Consider the following 18,874-nt stretch of genomic DNA (forward strand, 5'->3'; position numbering starts at 1 on the left):
GCTGAGAAAAAGTTGTAAGAGTCTTAAGAGACCCATATTGATATGTAAACCCAGCTTTTTACAACAAGAGCCAGCAAACTTTTTCTTAAAAGAGCCAGATTGTAAATATTTTAGGTTTTGTAGACAGTATGGTCTCTCGCAACTACTCAATTCTGCCATCGTAGAGTTCTGACAGCCACAGACAATATGTCAACAAATGGGCATGGCTGTGGTTTAGCAAAACTTTATTTATAAAAACAGGCAGCTGGCCTGTAGTTTGCTGACCCTTGTTCTGTAGTAATAAGGATGTACCAGCTTGAGTGAGAGCGTCTCTTGATTTCAAACTGATGAGGTTTCCAGAAAAAGGAGAGGAGATGAAGCTAAATGAAAAGTTGTACAAAAATGCCATACTTGAAGGAAGCAGTCTACTGGTGTGCCCCTGAGGAGGCAAGTGACCTTGCTCTAAGAGTGGTCCAAAGCTACTGGTATCAATTGGCTGGAGGAAGTTAAAGGCTAACATAACCCACTTTTTCATAAGAAAAACTCCAACTAGCTGGAAAATAGCCCGTACCTCTCTCTCACAGAGCCTTTTTAAAAAAGCTGATTGAGGAAAACTTGCCTTATTCTAATGTGATTAATCAAAAAGAAATCAACTCAGGATCTATAAAAAGTTGTTAAAAGAAGGTGAAAACAAGAATGGAAGAAAGAGGAAAACTAAGTGGTGGTCAAGAAATATTCTCTGGAAAAATGTCTAATGAGGTAGGTAAAAATCATGACCAAATATATTCCTGAATTTTTGAAAATGAGTGAGTAATCACCTATCTGCAATTTCATAGGAAAAAATGATGAAACAACAGAAGTAGATCAAACATGTGCTGGCAGAATTAAGGGAAGATATAAAAAAGAACCCCCCCGCAAAATCACAGAAATGTAGGTCAAGGTACAGATTGGAAGCTGCGGAAAGATTGAGCACTGTTGAAAACACAGCTAGGAATGGGGAAGATGGATCAGAAAAAAGGGTGTAAAGAATAAACAGACAAGAAGCTTGAAGATTATAGGATAGATACGGAATACATACAAAATAAATTAAACATATACATAATTGGTGTTCCTGAAGAAGAAAACCAAAATTATAAGATATCACTGTTAGGAATATTACACAAAAATAACCAATATAAAACATTATTAAACAAAATCCAGTAGCATATTAAAAACTAACACACTGTGACCAAGTGTGATTTATTCCAAGAATGCAAGGATGGTTCAAATCTGTTAATTTATTTTCACCACACTAAGAGATGAAAAGTCATGTTGCTAGATGCTGAGAGGCACTTGATAAAACTCAACAGCCATTCTTATTTTTTAACCTTATCAATAAAATGGCAGTAGATACTTTCTTAATATAATCAAATTTATTTATCTCAATCTAAAATTTAGCACTGATTTTAAGGGGGAATCTCAGAACTATTCATAGTAAAGTCAGGAATAAGACAAGGATGTCTTCTATCACCATTAAAATATACACTGATCTAGAGATCCCAGCCAATTCAATTAACACAAGAGAAAGAAATAAAATGTAGACAATTAAAAAAAAAAGACAAATCATACCTGTTTGTAGGTTAAAAGATTTAATATTGAATTACAATAAAAAGTAATCCAACTGAAAAATATTACAAATAATAGTGGAATTTAGTTAAGCCCTTGGTTAAGAAATTAATATATAAAATCATTAACCTTCATATATTAAAAGAAAATGTGTATTAATAGTAGAAAAGACTTCATTTTTAATAACAATATGACTAGAAAATATTTAGAAATAAGTTTATCAGATGTGATAGATGTGTATGAAGAAGCCTTTACAATGCTACTCATGGACACAAGAAAGCACTTGTATAAATGTAAAGATATACTATATTCTTGGCAACTGAAGCTCAGTATCATGCACCTTTCAATTCTCTCCAAATTAATGTAAACACTTAATAAAGACAGTTACTATGTCAGTGGAATTTTGGGGGCTATATATGATTCTAAAGTTTATATAGAAAAATAAACAAGCAAGAAAACCCAGGAAAATTCAGAAAAAAAGAAAATAACGTGGTACTAGCCCTACCAGATGTTAAAATATTTAGAATATGATAAGTACGTGTGGCATTTTGAATCAATGGAAAAAAAAGTTGAAATTAAATAATAAATGTTGCTTATTCTGGCCCAGTTATTCTATTGGATTGCCTTCTAGAAAAAAATAATACTGAATTCTATGCTCACACTTTATATCAAAATAATTTCCTGATGAATCAAAGATTTCTATGTAAATAATACAAATATAAAAATACTAGGACACTCCATGGGAAAGTTACAAAAGTATTGCTGTGGAGAATACCTAAGTATATTGTGAAACTCAGGAGACATAAAAAAATATTTATGAATCTGATAATATAAAAATATAACTGGCCAAAAGGTATGCAATTTATAATATAAACTAGCACAGTCCAATAGAAATACAATGCAAGACATTTGTAATTCTAAGTTTTCTGGTAGTTACATTAAAAAAGTAAAAAGAAATGGGTGAAAGTAATTTTAATAATTTATTTTATTTGATCTGACATGACCAAAATATTTTCTTTTCAGCAAGTAATTAATATAAAATACTATAGATATTTTCATTCTTTTCATTGGTACTAAAATATCTGGTTTGTATTTTATATTTATTGTGCATTGCAATTTGGATGAGCCACATTTCAAGTGCTCAAAAGTGGCTGGTGGCTATCATATTTGACAGCACTTTAATGAGTTAATTTCCTTAATATAGAATATTCTAATATAGAAAGAGTTCTCATAAGTCAATAAGAAAAAGTCTAACAACCTAATTAAAAAAGGACAAACATAATTCACTAAAAATTAGAGAACTTCAAGTTAAACTATAAGAAAATACCATTTCATCTCAGATTGGCAAAGATCAATAAATTATATAACATGCTGTGTCCATGAGGAAGAGATTCAGTCATCTCATACCCTAATGATAAGAGTATATATTGGTACAGTCTCAGTGGAGGGAAATTTGGCAATATCTATCAAAGTGACCAATACTCATACCTTTGACTTAGCAGCTCCAATTTCAAGATTTTTTTCCTACAGTTATACTTGCAAGTGTGAGAAATTGCTTATGAGCTAATTATTTATTGAAATATTGTTAATAAATTTGTAAAAATTTGGAAACTGCCTAAATTTTTACCAAAAGAGTACTGTTTAAATAATTTATAGAACACTATGAAATGAAATATATGCAATAAAAACTAATAAAATAGCTCATGTAATGCAATGAGAGGCTATTCAGGCTGTATTGTTATGTGGGAAAAAAAAGGCAAGGCAAAAATAAGTATAAATAGCCTAGTACCACCTCTACAAAAATCATTTGTACATATATACTGCATACATATGTATAGGCATACTGAATATATCTGGAAGGATCCATAAGTAATTAGTAACAGAGGTTGCCTATGGGGAGAGGAACTGGTTGACTCTGGGACAAGGTATAAGAGACAGTTACTTTTAACTGTATATCCTTTTATGCCTTATAGTTTAGTACCATGTATGGATTACTTATTCAAAACTTATACGAAATATTTAAATATATTAAAGGGCACTGAAGCAACAGGGATATCCACTGAGACTATTTCACTCAACTTCTTATATCTATTGCAAATGTATATTTTAAAACTTCTGCTTACAATTCACCTCTACCTAGTGGTGTTAAGGCAACATCCTGTTCCAAATGTGGGCACCAACCCAAATAACACAGGTTTGTGCTCCGAAAGTTCTGGTTTGGCTCTGGTTTTCTTAACAGTCACAAACACCTGTTATATTGTTTGCTTTCTGACCTCCTCTGTTCAGTGGGACCAAAGAGCAGTTATTTCCAAATCAGAATCTCCTCTCCCCATCGCTCCCTTAATCTTACTGTAAGCTCCCGAGTGGGGAAGGCTCTGTTAGGCTTCCATCAGAATCAGCGAGTGCCTGAATGTCTGAGGGGCTGCTCTGGATTTAAAGGGTGTACTGTAAATATTTCCGGATGTATTTCCAGGAAAGGTAGTGGGCTTGCATGTTTTCAGGGTCCAGAGGTCCCCTTGTTGACTTTGCCTTCCATCTTTCCAGAAAACCCTGGCTGGTTACAAATTCTGACGACCCCCATGAGGAGAACCACAGCTGAAACTTGATGGCACTGATCTAAGTGGGCCTTCCTTGCCTACCTCCTGGCAGACAATGAAGGCACTGGTAACATGGTACCTGGCACAAGGTAAGTCTGTAGGTGAGGTTATTATACCTTTTGAAAATGGGGTTACAATCGCCAATGTGAGTTTAAGGCATTTAAAAGATAATAATAAATCAACTGGAAACTGAGTAGTCGTTAACATCACCAGGGAAATAAACTGGCCTAGATTTCTCAGATCCCTGTGAATGTAACCTGGAGCGTCCAAATCTGGCAAGCAAAATAGTGCTACAGCCTGCTTGGTGTGTGGCAGTGCGGGGGGCCTCGAGGCCCTTCAAGAGCTGTGGTCACACAGTTCACTGTTGGGCCAGAATTTTTCAGAATCTACATATGTAATCCCAGGTTACATATGGGGTAGGTTTATACTCATTTAAAATATCAATCACCATTGAAATGCTGGCGTGTCCAAGCAAGGTGCTGGCAGGCTCTCTGCGCAGCCTGTGAAATTGTACAGGGTCTGGAGAGAAAGGGATTAGGTATTTCTATGCCAACCAATGGAGGTCAGTGTTGAGTCACTGATCCCCCGTGTTAACTGCATGCAGAAGTTACCACAGCAGACGCGTCCTTGCTCATAAAAGAGAGACAGAAAAAGGACACTCAAAGATGAAAAATGTGGGGCTGGGACACACATCAAAGTGTAAACAGCAGCTCTAGGCTGCTGAAGGATTACCGCCCGGAGCAGCTGATAACAGTTGGAGCAGCCTTGTGCGTGGGGTGCTGCACGATGAGAAGGTAGGTGGAGGGGTGACCGTGTGTACCTGGAGCTGGTCCTGTCTTTTAAACTGACTACTTCCCCAAAGTCCTCTCTGATGAGAGATTCTGGGCTCCACAGAGAGCATGCTGGTCTCTTCATTATGTAAGGGAGTTTTAAAAAATGAGGAGAGGCTGGAAGTTGCTTCCCAAGGGTAAACTTGCAGGCAGTATGTTTCTCAGGGTCACAATCCTTATTTCTGTAAAGTTTAAAAAGCCTCCTCAAACATTCTTGCCAAACAGGGAGTCACTGCAGGCTTGCTAGTGGTCACTCTCTGGGTGGGCCACCCTTACTAACCTCTAGATACCGCACAAAGAGAAATTTAGAGTAGGAGGGAAGAGCCTGGGGTGGGTGTGCTCCAAAACTAACCCACTAACCTCAGGGGACAGAAAACTCCAAGGGGCCATTGATAGCTCTTGTGTCCCCTCGCCTCACCTCTCTTAATGGCCACAAGTTTTCTCCCCATAATTTGAGGATTTGAGGGTATGGAGAACTGAGTGGAGTAGTTCAAATCAAATACTTAGGCTCTTGGAGTTTCATTCAGCACCATTATTTTGGTCTTCATTATTAAAATGACTTGGCTGGAGTGAGGCATGGGCAGAAGTTTTAATGGGCAAGAAAGCCCCACTTTATATGGTTTTAACATCCTTGTAGGTCGTGATTATATCTTCAGATGCTTATTTTTCTTCATCAAAGGGCCGCTAAGGAGGATGGATGGCAGCTCCCTGCGTTCGTTAATGCCTGGAGGTGTAGGTAGCAATTAGTAACTTAAAATTATACTTAACCGAGTGTTCTTTACCCCTCAGAGAGGATGATTCCTGTACAAAGCTCCAATAAACAAAAGACAATTTTTGAAATGGAGGCAGATTCTGGAGTACTTTCTTGGTTTCTGGGTTTGGTATCCTTTTTTACATTTTTGTGCTTATTTATTTATTTATTTTGAAGATTTTCCGTTTCTTTTACACTCAGTCAACCAGGGCTGAGCACTGGCAATAGATATTTCTCTTCTGATACAAGTAGCATGTCCTCTAATTACCAGAAGTTGCCTCTGTTCTTTTCATACCACAGCATTTCATGCACCTGTGCCTTCGCTCAGGGTCCTTTCTGTTTGCCACACTCCTTTGCTTGTGCTCTCTACCACCCGCCACCTCTAAGACGACAGGCATATTTCCTGAATGGTGCAATTCTATTCATTCTTCAAACCTATTTCAAATGTCACCTATTGCATAGGGCTTTCCCTGCTCCCGCCGATCCTTCTTTCTCCAGGCAAAATTAAGCATTCCTTGCTCCACCCTCCCCACCACCAGAGCATTACGTACATTTTGATAGTGTATACACACATATATGTGGACATCAAATAGTTAAACAGAAAAACTTAAGTAATGCAAGAGAGATATCATCAAAACTCCCTGTTGCTGCCATTGGGAGAATGAAGACAACGCAATACAGGCAGTAATCACAGAGTAAACGACTCCAAATAAACGGAGAAAAGAGGAGACAGCTTTTCTAGCTAGTTTCTAAACAGAAGAATTTCCAATTGCTGTCCGCAAATCAGCGGGGCCTATAATACCACTCCCCTCCACAAAAGTGCAGAGTGGAGAAGAGAGTTTGTAGCGGTCATTTTGTAGACTCCATTTTAGAGGAGACTCAAACCGCCTAAGTTTCTGCATTTGCCCAGATATGCTGTTTCAACCATAAATGGAAATAGCTAGTGCTACAGAAATGTAGGTTTTAAAGGATCTCATGTTTAAAATCTAAACTGTAATGTCAGAACAACTTTTTAAAATTGCAGAGCTCTCTGAGATTAATAAAATCACTCAGGGAGTAGCTAATCTGACCGATCTGCCAGGTTAAGCTGGGACATAGACAAAGTGGAATCGAGACAGCAGCATCACATAGCACAAAACAGTGAAACCAAATACAAGAATCCAGACAGGGTTAAGGCTCAGGTGTGTTACATGGCCATGAGTGGTGCAGATGTTATCGGTGCGTTAGTGAAGAGGAGGGACGCTGAGTGAAGCCAGACCTCCGTTATCTCTGCGTAATTTGGAGGTTGGGGTATGTGTACGTGTGCACACATGTGCAGTGGAACAATATCGTTACGTCTTGACCCATCTACTGCCCTACCCCCAACCAGAAGAAGCTCACTGTTTGTGGTTTACTGACTCAGGGAAAAGGTGTGTTAACCAAAAGCAGAGAAAGGGGAATCTCTTTTGGCTTTTGAGTTTCCAAAACCAAAGCCCAGAAAAAGCAGGGAAGATGAAAATCAGAAGTTCCAACTTCCAGGAGAAAGAAAAAGCTTCCCGAGCTTGGGCAAAAGAGAAGAGCTGGAGGGGAAGTGAGAAGTGCTTAAACAAGAGGTGTATCTTTTCTGCAGGGGTGGGTAAGGTGGGAAGGATGCCCAAGTAGGTGTGTGGGATCCAAGAGCAAGGGCTTACCCAGGATCCTAGCATGCAGAAAGACTCCAGAGAAGCAGCAGTGTGGCACTAGTGCTTCATCAGTTCCATGGAGTTGATAGTACTCTTATGTAGGGAATGACCAGTAACATTGCCTTGCCTATAAGTTCTGTCGTGGCTTGGAGTAGAGATGGGACCTGGACAGCCTCTGAGAGTTTTTCATGCCTTGAGGCAGCCTGGGAGCAGGCACATAATTTCGCAGGGGCTCAAGAATAGCATAAGGGGGCTCCAGGCTGGATGAGGCCCTGCACACATGATTGAGGGACTATGGGCTAAGAACCAGATAGGATGGTGGCCATCACAGTGGAAGCCAGCATCGTCAGGTGATGATGAAGAACCAGATGCCCTCTGAGAGCCCTGGCACTGCACGGCACCCCCTCTCCCACTCCACGCTGTCCTGAACTTACGTGGAATCAAGAATTTCCCAGGTTTCAATTTATGTCCAATTTAGCCAAAATGGGACTTAATTTATAAACTCAGGTGAGTAATCAAGAAAGTAAAAAGTTTTATTTTGGGCACAGGTGAGTTTGCAGTGAGGTTTGTGAATTTTTGGTGTTTTGTACAATTGCTTAATTCTTCATCTACACATCTGTTACACCGCGAACTCCTTAGTCATTGTTTTCCTAAGCCCAAACAGTGTGACCCAGAAGAGGGGCTTAATAAATAGTCACTAAATAAGTTCAAGAATGTTCGTAAGGGTAGGGGACAGTGGCTCATTCTTACAATTCTCTTGTGTCCCCCCCCCCTTAGATTCTGGCAGATTTGGGGGCACAGAATCAGGGCTCAATAAATGAATCTGTATTTCTGTCCGTTTTCCTAGGTTATATGTCTAAGGATCTGAGCAGGACGAGCCCCTTAATCTTTTCATTATCATTTCCTGCCCTGAGAGTAAACACTGCTACTGAACTCGACACCTAAGATAACACATAAATAAGAAGAAACTAACACCTACTCTTTTTCCATCTCCCATCCTACTACAAAACTGATTCTCTTATTAAAATGCAAAAACTAGCAAAGAAAAAAATGCTTCTTTAAGTGTTGCTCAGTGATTAAAGCTTTAAAAGTATGATACAAGGCCCCTGTGTCTGAAGCCCTTTTTATATTAGCATATTTCAGAAAAGGATTAGGTTTCTCTCAATATTGACTTTGGCCGAGTTTCTTCCCTCATGTCCCACTCCCCCAGTGTCTGAGCTTCCGGCCCCGGACTCCAAGTTGGGATTCTGACCTCTGAGCCCCAGTTCCTTGGAGGATGAATCCCAGAACCCTTTTGAAAGCCAACTGCTTCCCTTGCGTTGAACCCAGGGTCTAGACCTACTCTCTGGACCCACTTGCCTGCCTGCTTGTCCCAGAACAACAAACTCCATCCAGTGTGCTCCAAGTGCAGGTCTTACATCCTCTCAAACCTTATCACGTACCACGTCCGTTTCAAAGTCTGTAATGGATCCCTGTTTTCTATTGCAGAATTTTCCTTCTGCTTGTCAGGAGCACGTTTTGTTCAAAGTACTAGTCAAGATGGGCTAACTGCTTTAACAGCCCATCCCAAATTTGTAGCGGCTTAACCCGCAGAATTCGATTTATGTTCACAACACAGTTCAGTGCATGCCAGAAGGGGAGTGGCGGCTCTGCCCCAGGTGATCTCTCAGGGACCCATTTTCCTTCTGTCTGGTGACTGCCCTGCTCTATATCTTCATAGACCTCATCATTCAACCAGAGGATGATGGAGGACAAGGGCTGGACTTAGGAGGTTCTCCTGAGCAGGCCTGGTGGTGGCACTCCTCACTTCGACTCACAGCCCACCGACCAGAACTCAGGTACATAACCACCCCCAAATGGAAGGTGTAATCTGGTAGTACGCAGAGAGAGAAGAGAGAACCAGTAAACCGAGTCATAATTGTCTAACTTTCACTACTGAAGATACACAGTTCTTAAAACTTTTAGGCCAAAAGTGTCTATCATGCATAAGACAGATTATACCACCCTAACTAGATCAGGCCACAATGATCTGGCCTCCCACTTATTTGCAGTCACCTCATTCTTTCCTAGAGTCAAGAATTGAGACATGAGTGAACAGAGATCAATCATTGTGCTTGTACAAATTATCTTCAATTTCCAGTTTATGTACCTGATCTCAATTCTGTAGTTTGCTTTAAAATAATTTCAGTATGGGTTAACATATTAGATTGCTGTTAGAAACATTTAAGTTGCTGAAAGAATATTTAAATAACATTTGCTATTTATTAATGAATTCAATAGGAACCCAAGTATGTGTAACACACATGTAGTACTGAACGGTTCAAAATGGAGAATGTTAATATTTTAACTATCATTTGAATTGAGAAATACTGAACAAAAACAGGATAAATTCCATGTTCCTTCCCAATCTAGCCTGAGCTCACTTCCTCAGCATCAGTTTTACCACTCTCTTCCAAGGAATAGAACTGAGAGCTGGAGCAAGATAAGAAAGGTGAAGGGCACATTTCCACTCTCCCTTTACTGTCAAGCTGCATTTGTTGCCTGAGAGAGTAAGCAAAGTACTGGACAGCAGTGGGTGACCATGGTGGCATGGGCATGAGTTCAAGGTAAATTTGCTTCTTTCAAGTAACTGTAGCCCCTAGTCTCACAGCCAGGGACTCTTGGGAGAAGGCCACTAAAGCCCAGGAGGATCTGTTTGGTTTAAGAAATGTATAACCCATGGACCAGAAACTGGTTTTCTCAGGTCAGCCTCCTTCTTTAGGAAAGCATGTATAGATTTCGTATTGATGATACAACCTAACATATCTCCAGCTTTTGGCTGGTAACAGTAATTCACAAAGCAAGCCAAGGACTTCACAGCTTGGGACCATTGTGTATGGTTTTTAAAGCCAGACCATGGGTGGTAGAATACTTAATTCTTAGTTAGAGATCATATATCACCCTTGCTTTCACAAAATAATTTTATTGTGTTTCATAACCATGTACTAGAAGAAAAGTGTTGGCATTAAATACTGCCTGTTGAAAAATTATCTTCTATAGTTAGAGCCTGGGGGGAACTTCCATTTAAATAGGATCTACACTTCCAGGGCCCATGAAGAAATGTGACCTTTGTTTCAGGAAGGCTTCCTCCACCCTTCCCTTCCTTCCTCTGGGTCATCTGTAATGTTTAGGTGATGTGTTACCCAAGGGTACCTACTCCATCACTTACACAACTTACATGCTAGCCAGGGACAGGTTCACCAGGAAGCCAGGGGAGATTGCAATTCAGGGCCCTCCCACATAAGGGGCATTTCCAAGATCCTGGGAGGAGGAAATGTGTTCACACGGTCCATATGTTTTAGTAAAATTTGCAAAAGGCAGATATTTATATTGCAATCAGTTAAGATTGCTGTCTATTTCCAATCTCACTTCTCCCTGTTGTTGAGTGGTGTTAGGGCGGCTGAGGATATTTTTGGGAATGGCTAAAGGGTACTTGTATTGGGGATTTCTTTACTTTGGGTTTAATGAGGTATGTACATGACATGCAGTCACTTTGTGTAGTTATTGAGCCAATACCTTTTGTGTGTAGAGATATTTTCCAGGAACAAAAGTACAGGCATATCTCAGAGATATTTCAGGTTTGGTTCTAGACCACTGCAATAATGCAAGTGAGCAAGTGATACAATAAAGCGAGTCACACAAATCTTTTTGGTTTCCCAGTGCATATGTAAGTTATATTTACACTATACTTTAGTCTATTAAGTGTGAACAGCATTAGGTCTAAAAAAACACTGTATATACCTTAATTTAAAAAGACTTTATTGCTGGATAGTGCTAACTATCATCTGAGCCTTCAGGGAGGCACAGTAGTGACATTAAAGGTCACTTGTCGCATGTCACCGTAACAAATACAGCAATAATGAAAAAGCTTCAAATATTGCCAGAATTACCAAAATGTGACACAGAGACACAAAGCAAACAAAGGCTGTTGGAAAAATGGCGCCAACAGACTTGCTCAATGTAGGGTTGCCACAAACCTTCAGTTTGTAAAAAACACAATATCTGCAAAGTACAATAAATTGAAGTTCAATAAAATGAGGTCTGCCTGTAATAGGCAGATTCTTGAATTACTTGATTAGTAAATGAAAGAAGAGTAAATCATTTCTATGATTTATTGAACACATTGAAAAAGTTTTTCATTTCCTGATGATTTGACATAAAGTGTTGACTTTGATGAGGAAAACAGGAAACTCATATTCACCACGACAACGTGGTATGTTATGCTCTGGTTGATGAGTGTTACCAATTTAAAGAATATCTAGGATTAGTCACTGTGCAAGAAAACTCAAAATAACCTTAAATCCTACAGCTTATATATGAAAGAAACTTGACAGAGGTTTCCCCACATTTGACAACAATTCTAAAACAAAAAGTAAAACATTGCCAATAAGAAACTGTGAAGCTGAAAGTTTTCAGCTAGAAAGCAAAGACTGAAATTGAATTATCTTTCCATTCTCTCTGCAGAAAATGGTATTACAATATTATTGTCAGAGGAAAAGTGGGTCGAAGAGTAGCCAAGAAAAGGTGGAAAACATATAAAGGTGTCAGGCTGCTAACAAAAAATATGTTTCTGGTATTTGTCAGATCTTTGAAATTGTTATTTGTTGTAGTTTCTTTTCTCATTCTAAATAAATATTTATTTTCATGCAAAGTGGTATTCAAAATTCTGTAATTATTTTTCTTAAAGAAAGCCCAATTGTGTAAATTTTAGGTTTCACAAAACTTGAATCCACCCCTGCAACTGGCCCGCAGGGAGGTGATGGGGAGATTCAAATATTCCTGGAGCGGCCAAGAACAAGTATACACATTCACTGGCACACGCACATGCACCTTGCTCTACCCTGTCCCAACTACTCCCTAGGTGGCCCTGGGGCTTCTTCTTCTGGAGATGCAAGTCTCACTGCCCACATTCTCCTATCCCCACATGGTCAACCCCTCTGGGGACCTGGAGTGGGGTAGGAAGCCCTGGGCATGTGCTGGGTGAGTGAGTGGGAGAGAGAGTAGGTGCTCCCAGGTATATGCACAGCCCTGCCTGGACGTTCAGATAGCTCAGGGAAGAGCCCGGCCAAGCCCAGGGGGTGCATCTATGCAACAGTAATTCTCCCCAATCCTGATGGGACTCATACGCTGATTTAATAAAGAGTGTGGTTCATGGAATCACAGGTTGGGTACATTGATGGTGAATTTCACCGCTGAAATCCCAGATCAGAGCTCTCATCGACTCTTCTTCGGTGTCCTTACACCCCTCCCCTCTCCCACTCCTCTTCCACTCACAGCCACTGTCCAGAATCACTAATGCAGATGGAGGAGGGGGTAATCCTGGTTGTTCCTTCCAGAATGCAGTGGAACCTTGAGACAACATCCATGTCTAATCTCTACAGGGAGCCTCTCTAGCTGTTATTTCCTCATCTGTAAAATGGGGTTAATGATAGTATCCACCTCTTTGGCTGAACAGCTGAGGACAAAGTCCTCTTTGTCCCCTAGCTAGCAAGTCTGTGACCAACCACAGGCCAACCACACCAGCCTAACCATGATGGCCTGGCCATCCATGCTCCCTGCCATTCCAAATTTCCCCCAAATGTGCTTCCTCCTCACTTGTGTCTGGGAGACAAGGAATTTCTCCAAGCTGTCTCTGAACAAGAAAGATGGTCAGACATCATGGCAAATACCTCAAAGATAACAAGAAAAAGCAGCAGGGGTCTCCTTAAGCAGGAGCCTTATTTTGGTTCACACAAGATCCTTGTGGGCCTCAGGGAATCTCAAAGTCCACATTGTGTCATGAAAATAGTAAGGAAGGATCTGAAAGAAGAAAAACAAATTTCTCTCCCACACAACTCCTACTCTTTCCCCCTTCAGATCTTGTCTTTTTTTTTTTTTTTTTTAGACAAAACAAAGAAAAAGATATACAAATAGTCGTGTGAATAGATAACTTGGGAAACAAAGACTTGTGGAAATACTTGCTATTTCGTTCTGAGATGTTTCAATTTACCTGACCAGCACTTTAACTAACATTATGAAAAATTTTATACAGGCGACATATTTTGAAATATTAGAAATGGCCAGTAATTTATCTAACCGGGTTTCAATTTTCTCAGCTGCAATATGGAGAGATAGAACAGAATGATTTCCAAGGTCGTTTTTTAGGCCTAACGTTCTATGATTTCATACTAATGATGTTAACAATATTTGGATTTAACATTTCTTTTGCTTCATATTTTTTAAGTGCCATGGGATCATGTCAACAGGCATCAGTTAAGCGGCTACAGGGCATATAACTCAGAAAAGTACTTTTCTATAGGAAACAATTGTTTCTTGAAAGTGTGAATGGAAAGTATACTTTAAAAATGAATCAACATCTATTTTATATATGTACCATGAAGTTTTCTGCCTTCAAGAATCCCATGAAACAGCTTTTAGCAGAGTTTATTTATCTAGCATGTCAAGTTCAGTTTTCTTAAAGCAGGTACAGTAACGCTGGGAGCTTGCACTGCACTGAATCTCATTTTCTGGAGGCTTGCACTGAGGCACAAGGAGGTTAAATGGGGTTGCTGAGCGGTAAGGGCAGCAGCAGGACCAAGGCAAGAACGCTGAACACTCTAGGCCCACGCTTGACCCCAGCATCACATGTGTCATTCTGTGGTTAATTCTTCCTGAGAATTAACGTGTTAATGTGTCCCCAGGATGGGCAACCACTGATCACGCTGAGTTCTGAGACACCAAGCACCCTCTGGGCAACATTTCATGAAAAACAGACAACCTTCTGGATGCTGTTGTCATATTGTGACGAGGCTCTGTCTGTTTGGCAATACAACGACACTCCAGATATATGTTTCCCCAAATTAAAACCATTTATTTACAGACATACAAAGGGAAAATAAACCTCAGTCTGCTGCAGACTTCTTAGTAGCTGCTCTCTCCTTTGATACAACCCGGGCTCTCCCTCTCTGTTTACGGTTGGAAATAAGGCCCAGTTGGCGGAGTGGCTGCCTCTGCGAAAACCCAGGAGGGTTAAGTGGAGGATGTTCTCCAGGACTCGGGACTCCTGCTTCCTCATGTTCTTCCCTGCGCTTCGCCCCTCGGTGAGAACCTTAGCAAACAGGGCCAGGTCACCCTTCCTCACGTGACTTGCACCAGGAACAAGCGGCAAGTCTTTAGTATGATTAGAAGTCTGGACCCATGTGAGTTTCTTATCATCCCTATGTGAGGTACTTCCCCATGTATCATTTCCACATCTGAAAATTCCAGGCGAGGGCCCTTCACGTTATTTTCCTCTCAGGAAATATTTCTTCCCTTATAATATTTTCACTTCTTGACCCCTTGAAAAATGATACAGTCCCGCTCTGCTTTTCACTCCAGGAAACAGAGAACAGTGTAGTAGTCCTGTGCTCTAAGGGATGTGTTAGAGCTGAAGAGGGGAAAGCAGATGGACAGTGGAGTCTAACTATTTAAAGAGTGTACTTGACAATGAGATTCTTTCTGTTAAATGCTTAAATGCTAGGAGTTGCTTTTCTGGCCTCCATCCTTTTCTTTCACTGCTTTAGTATTATCTCAATGTTCTCTCTCTCTCTCACACACACACACACACACACACATACACTAAGTGAAGGGCCTTGGGCTGGGGCATATATGGGAGATGTATGGGACAGCCTGGAATTGTGCACACCGCCTGAATTGACCGAGAAGTGTAGTGTATGTGCCTTGAGAGATGGAGAATTAGGTTTCTAAGCATCCAGTCAGGCTCTGCCCCAGGAAAAGTGTTGGAGCAAGGCTATACCACTCAATAAATGAATATTTACTACTGGTGACCATGTGTGCACTGGGCCAGAGGCAAAATACAAGGTGAAGTGAAACTCACAGTTGAGAGGCAGAGCCTGTGTCCTCTAAGGGATGTGACACAGCCTGGCGGGGAATCCCTGCCTGTCCTGTGAATGCGGGTAGGGGCTGTCCTCTGGGCTTAGGGAAGGTTTCACAGCAGAGGTTGCTTTGAGTGAGTCTGTGAAGGGTGAGTACAGCTTTGGGAGGTCGAGCGGGGCAGCGGGTATGAGCAGAGGAAGTCTCTGAGCCTGGGAAAGGGGGGCAGGTGGTCCTTCATGAATGAGGGATGAGTATACAGAATGAGTTGGGGGAGACAGGGGTGGAAATGGTCTGTTGAGGACAGATGGTGAGGAATCACTCGGGAGTAGGTCATTACTGAAGGCTGGGTGGCAGGGGAGTGACATGGCTGGACCCTCGTTATAGCAGGTTCTAGTGGCTGTGGTGGAGGATGAAGGGGAGGTCAGAGAAATAGCAGGAGGGACGGAGCCCAGTGAGGAAATGACTTCAACACTCTGGGCAAGAGACATCAGAGCGACTGATGAGAAAGAGGTGGTTCAAGACTTCTCAAGGGGGGGGCTTCCCTGGTGGCGCAGTGGTTGAGAATCTGCCTGCTAATGCAGGGGACATGGGTTCGAGCCCTGATCTGGGAGGATCCCACATGCCGCGGAGTGACTAGGCCCGTGAGCCATGGCCGCTGAGCCTGCGCGTCCGGAGCCTGTGCTCCACAACAAGAGAGGCCATGATAGTAAGAGGCCCGCGCACTGCGATGAAGAGTGGCCCCCGCTTGCCACGACTAGAGAAAGCCCTCGCACAGAAACGACCCAACACAGCAAAAATAAAATTAATTAATAAACTCCTACCCCCAACATCAAAAAAAAAAAAAAAAAAAAAGACTTCTCAAGGGATCTGACTGCCGATTGGATGTGGCGGGTGAGGGCTCAGCCCTTTGATTCTCTCCGTTTGCCCTGCCCAGCACCCCCTGGTGCTCCATTTTACTCCCACTCCAAATGCTAATGTGATTGTTGGTAATCACAACAGCTATTGTTACTCATTTCTCTTCTGATTTACCAGTGGGAAGTCTCTCCTTTGTGGAGAAGTGAAGGTAATGCTGCTGGTAGTAACATTTTTGATTTTTGCTCTAAATGCCTTCTGGACATTATTGAGTGGACCTGACTTAACTGGGCAGACTCATAGTCAGAATTACTTTAATAGCATTTACGAAATAAATGCCAGGCACCGCTTTAAGGACTTCACATGTATTAACTCATTTAATCTTCGCAATAATCCAATAACATAGATACTGCCAGAAAAATTATCCAAAATTTAGGATGAAGGCAAGAAGGTAGACGACGCATCCTTTCAATGTAAGAGGGCAAAGGCTGCCCAAGGATTTTCTCAAGGAATGTCCTTGATTTCCCTCATTGCTTAATCTTGAGTCAAGTTCTCAGACTTAGGGAAGTCACTTGTTAATTTGAAGACTTTGATCCAGGAGATTTACAAATAATTTCTCATGAGTGAAACACATAACCCCAATAATTTATGTATGTTGGATATTAACCAGGTGATATCAAACCCAACAATCTTATCCTTATAGTTCTTTGTTAAATTGTCTATAAATATCCTAGCTTCTCAGATGCTCTTTGAAACAATCATAACATCTTACTAGTTATTTCTTTAATTAATGAGTTTAAAAATTATTTTAAATTTTTAAAAAATTACCTTAAAAATTATTACCCTCGCTTTATAGAAGAATAAACTGAGGAAGAGAGAAGTTATGGGACTTGCCCAAGGTCAGACAGATCTTTGGTATCGCTCTGTGGTAGAGCTGGGATTCAAACTAGGTAGTCTGGTTCCAGAAAAGTCTCCTTATTCACTCACCATATATTTATTGACTAATTCTCCATTCTTGACTTTTCTGGATTATTCCTCCTACTGAATCCAGGGGTTATTTGTTTAATTTAACAAACATATGCTGAGCTGTTATTATGTGGCAGGTTCTGTATTAATCTACTTCATGGTAAGTTGTTTTAATGTGGTACAGTACAAGCTTAAAAACAAGGCTCTTGTCCATGTGTCCAGGCTCAAAATAAAACCAGGCAAAGAGTCTTCTGGGCATTCATATAATTTGCTGTGTCCTTTCTGTTGGAGTCTTACAGTTCACTATGCATTTGGGGAAGCGACTATACTTCCCTCAGGCAGAGGGAGGAAGCAGAAGAGGTAAAGATCAGACTCTGATGATGGGGTTAGGGCCAATGTAAATTCCAGGAGCTGGCTTTCTTCTAGAACCTTGGGCCATGGCATTCATATTTGTAAATCTGGACATGCAAAATGATGTTATATGAAGGTTCCCTTCTGCCAAATCTTCATCATCCATGGTCTGATTCAAAATCACCCCACGGGGCTTCCCTGATGGTGCAGTGGTTGAGAGTCCGCCTGCCGATGCAGGGGACATGGGTTCATGCCCCAGACCGGGAAGATCCCACATGCCGCAGAGCGGCTGGGCCCGTGAGCCATGGCTGCTGAGCCTGCGCGTCCGGAGCCTGTGCTCCACAATGAGAGAGGCCACAACAGTGAGAGGCCCGCGTACCGCAAAAAAAAAAAAAAAAAAAAATTAAAAATCACCCCATGGCTTCCTTTAGTTTCCATACCCAATTCTCATCTTAATGGTGGTCCTTTATGCTAGAAGCTTTCCAAGCAAGTAGAATTGATGGTTTCCTTCTCTTCTGGCTGTCAGTATGTTCTATTGTTGTTCTACCTGTGTCTTCCTTTAGGTAATAAAATCAAAGAGTAAAGGGACTGGGATAACTTTGTCCACACCAGTAATACCAGCTCTCTGTTCCCTGAGAACATTCAGCAAGTGCTAAATGTTGGTGATAAATGTTCTGCTCTTGGAGAAAACAGGTTCTTCCCTCTACTCTTGGAAGTGTTTATCTCCACTTCATGGATAGCTAGTTGAACTCCAAAGTCAGGAAATTCACCTGCATCCCAGAGAGGAAGGAAGTGATGCTCCAGGCATGTTCCCCAGCCAGCCTGTCCTACAGTGATAAAGTTGCCTAATTTGCCATTTAATTTTGCAACCTCTCCATCTTCCAGTCGTTGGCCAAGCTGCCGTAGGTGATCCTTTCTATAGTTGGCAATGGGCCTGTAATGACTATTCAGTGCTCCAATTTCCACATTCCAGTTTCCAAAGGGTTAGGTTGACTCCAGTATCTACTACCATATTTGGCTTCTAAAACTGTACAACTCTGGGAGAAAACTTTCTTATCCACCTTCTCACCCCAAAATAATCAATAAAATTTAAGGATATGATAACATTATACTAGCTGCTATTATTATTAACTGTCACATCTTCTGATTTAAGCTAAAATGCTTCAAGATGTTAACTGACCAAAATACTAGTGAGTGTCTGGCCTCATTCCTGATTCCTGGTGCATCCATCTCTGTGTCTCACTTATTTCAACTCAAGGTGCCTGTTGAATTTGGGTTTCCTCCAAATGACTCAGTATTATGGTTATGTGAGCTACTCTTCAGCTTGAATCAGTGAGGAGGAATGTTGACACGGGCTGCCTGGTAGACGAGCCCTTGGCAAACTCTGGC

This window comes from Phocoena phocoena, chromosome 18 (assembly GCF_963924675.1).
Source record: "Phocoena phocoena chromosome 18, mPhoPho1.1, whole genome shotgun sequence".
Lineage (NCBI taxonomy): Eukaryota > Metazoa > Chordata > Mammalia > Artiodactyla > Phocoenidae > Phocoena > Phocoena phocoena.